The 3,603-nt window shown below is 44.3% G+C and overlaps 1 pseudogene across 1 annotated transcript; it reads right to left on the reverse strand.

Annotated features, from left to right (window-relative positions):
* Positions 1–597: 597 nt before the first annotated feature.
* LOC308577213 (transmembrane protein 138 pseudogene) lies at positions 598–2,235 on the reverse strand (annotated as a pseudogene). The gene has a single exon. The product of its transcript is annotated as a transmembrane protein 138 pseudogene (transcript).
* Positions 2,236–3,603: the final 1,368 nt, after the last annotated feature.

Genomic DNA, 3,603 nt, shown 5'->3' on the forward strand with positions numbered 1-3,603 from the left:
TAGTACCAAAAAGCATAGAACATAGAATTACAGAGCTGGAATATTGAAGAGGGAAGGCATCAACTGAGACTTTGTTCAGGTCCAAAATGATTTGCAGGAAGTAAAAACAGTTGTTCCTGATGTTTCACAGATATAATAGTATCTTATTACTTGAAGGTTTGACATGGCATGCTCAGAACTGCATCTTCCTGTGGATTCTGGTCAGGGGTTCTGGGGCATGTGCAGAGTGAGTCTAGACAGCATAATCATGACCCCACCTTCATTATCCACAAATCATCTACACAGCATTTTTTAAAAATAATAATAATAATAATTGGACATTCATCTATAGTTAGTTCACCATAACCTTTCTCCCAGGGGTCAGCAAGCTTTTTCAGCAGGGGGCCGGTCCACTGTCCCTCAGACCACTGCCCCTCAGACCGGACTATATTTTTTTTTTTTTTTGGGGGGGGAGAACAAATTCCTGTGCCCCACAAATAACCCAGAGATACATTTTAAATAAAAACACACATTCTACTCATGTAAAAACACTAGGCAGGCCCCACAAATAACCCAGAGATGTATTCTTTTTCTTTGAGAAAAATTAAGTGGCTCACGTAAATGTAAACTAAGCTTTATTAATGAAGAAAACTGTAACAAAATAACATGTTGAGAGAAGCTAAATATAACAGGAGGCAAACCTGAGGCAAGAAGAGGCAGTTGTTCCCTCTTAACTGACATTCTTAACTGAACATATGAATGAAAATGCAAGTACAAAAGGAGACTCTAACAAGTCAATGAGAGTACATTTGCCCTGGGCTGAATCCTGCAAAGCCAAACCATAGTCTTTGTGCCTTGTCACACTGTCAGAGGTACTAGTGGCAGGAATCCTTTTGTGTCACAGGGGAGCTTAGGGCAAGGAAATATTCTCTAGGAGGAAAAGGCAGCATTGCTACTCAGTGGGTTCTCAGCCGGATCTGTTTGGCGCTTCAAATCGTTCCTCAGTAAGGCTGCAGCCACATCCAGAGTGCAGTTTGCTGAACTGAGGGGAGGATTGTGGAGAGCTTGGAGACTAGGCTACGCATCAATGAAACTGCTCTTTTGTGGATACCCTGCTTGCCACTATATGCTTCTCAATGTGCATGAACGTAGGAAAGGGATGAAGTCATTTGACCACATGAGATTTCGAACTTGACTGCAGGAGACAAATTGTAGCGGGAGGAGGTGAACTTGCAAGACACTGGTAAAATCTCTGTGGACATTCTAGCAAGCTGGCCTCTGAGCCAAATGATCCAGAAGCAGCTGTCAATGGTGTGCTTGTGCAGACTCTTTTCGTAGCCAAAGAGAGTCCTGGTAGAAACGCGGATCTCCCAAGTGCAGAGCCGTCCTCTTATAGAAGTAGTAGTATAGCACAGCCACCGTTCTCTGGGAAACAAAGAGAGTCTGCAGCCCATCTGTCCACACAAAATAGTTGGAATTTTTCCAGCGGAGGTTCATGACCCAGATGTGGAAGGATATGCTCAAGGCAAGGTATGCTGCTGACAGGACAATGGTCCCTTTAAACTTCTGGAACAGAAGATTAACCAGGCCAGCCTGGAAGACGAAGGTATTGAAGAACATGAGGAAGATGATGATGACGTTGAAGAGGATGGCAATATCCTGAATGATGAAAAGCACAAGCTGGATGACGGGCGCCATGCGCAGCAGCTCCGAAAAGGAGTTGACAAAGAGGTCATAGAACAACAGTAGGAACTGCAAGGAAAGGACCAGGCTATAGTTGCTGGTTTGGAGCATCTTCTCAGTGCCTGCATCCCAGCTGAGAGGGACACCTCATGCTCACACAACAGAGGGATACAAACTTTTTCCTCCAGCGCAATCACTCATAGCTCCCTTTGGGCAGACACCTCAAACCTTATCTCGTTGGTGATCAAGGTTTCAATCCGGGTCTGTGGTGCCAAGACATGTGCCCTGGTTCCGTGGGCTCCCAAGCGCCCTTGACCTCACGCTCCCTGTGTTAAGCAACGGGGCACGGTAGGTCACCGAGAGAAAGGCCCGCCGCCGCTCCTACTCACGCTCTTTGCTCCCGGCCCTCACCTGGCACCACGCCGCCCGTCTCCATGGAGACGGTGCAGCCGTCTTAACTGAACATAACGGAACACCCACTGAAGGGAGGGGCTGATTCCAGAGCAAAACACACAAGCCCCGCCCACCAGATACCCAGCACTCTACTATTCAAATTAGGCCCCAGTGTTTTTCTTAACGTTTTCACAGGACTCCCATCATCAATCACACAAAAAAACAGATAGGTAAACTGTCATATAACTTAATAAATCCTTTAAATTTTGTGTATCTGCATGAACCTGCTGCCTTTTAAATTGAATGGTTTTAAGCTCTTGTCTGTTGAGGAAATGCTTCGCTGTAAAGATGTAGAAGACATGTTGAGGTTCAGGCATCAGCTTCATGAAGAAATCCGTCTGCGGAAACTGAAAGGGGAATCTGATTTGTGAAAAGTGTATAGAATTGATGCTTTTGAATTATGGTGCTGGAGGAGACTCTTGAGAGTCCCATGGACTGCAAGAAGATCAAATCTATCCACTCTGAAGGAAATCAGCCCTGAGTGCTCACTGGAATGACAGATCCTGAAGCTGAGGCTCCAATACTTTGGCCACCTCATGAGAAGAGAAGACTCCCTGGAAAAGACCCTGATGTTGGGAAAGATGGAGGGCACAAGGAGAAGGGGACGACAGAGGACGAGATGGATGGATAGTGTTCTCGAAGCTACCAGCATGAGTTTGACCAAACTGCGGGAGGCAGTGGAAGACAGGAGTGCCTGGCGTGCTCTGGTCGGACACGACTAAATGACTAAACAACAACATTGCAGCCAATTCGTCAAGTGTATCCTGATTTCTTCAGATTTTTTCAAGTTTATTTAAATGTTGTGCAGAGGTCCAGTGAGTAGAAGTATTTGCCAAAGAATGAGATTCCAGCTGCATGTCTTGTCGAGATTTTTGCAGCATGATCTAGACTCCTCCGGTAAGCTGGATACTTTTAAAAAAAATCAATAAAGTTTGTAATGAAAATAAAGCATTTGCAAACTGTAGTTATGACCTTTAAAGGCATTGGTATTTTTTGTTTTAAATGTTGATGCTTTGATTTTTAAAAATTGGGAAATTGCTTAAGAAAAATGAAATGAGCTACATTCCCCTTTCTGCCACAGTTCTTTTGTTAGAAAGCAAGTTGCACTTCCTGAAATAGACAGGGCATTCCTGGTCTCGTTGCCAGTAAAAGGGAATTGCTTCAGTGATGCTTCTAATACGTCTCATTGAAGCCATTTTCTTTTGCTGGCAACAAGTCCAGGAATGCCCTGTGCCTGTTTCAGGAAGTGCAACTTGCTTTCTAACAAGATTTACATCCGATAGAAAGAACTTGTAGTCCCTAAGTATGCAGACTATGCGTTTGTTGAACGCAATTTGTGGACACCCCTGTTGCATTGTGTTAATTATGAACCCATTAAAAATTGGTTTTTAGAAAAGGCAGAGAAGAAAACGAACAGTTCAGGGCATTTTTTCCCGAGCCAAGTATAGAGTGGAAAAGTTCAGCTTCCCAGCTTCTGCATAATTTGCT

This window comes from Podarcis bocagei, assembly GCF_964188305.1.
Source record: "Podarcis bocagei genome assembly, chromosome: 17".
Classification (NCBI taxonomy): domain Eukaryota; kingdom Metazoa; phylum Chordata; class Lepidosauria; order Squamata; family Lacertidae; genus Podarcis; species Podarcis bocagei.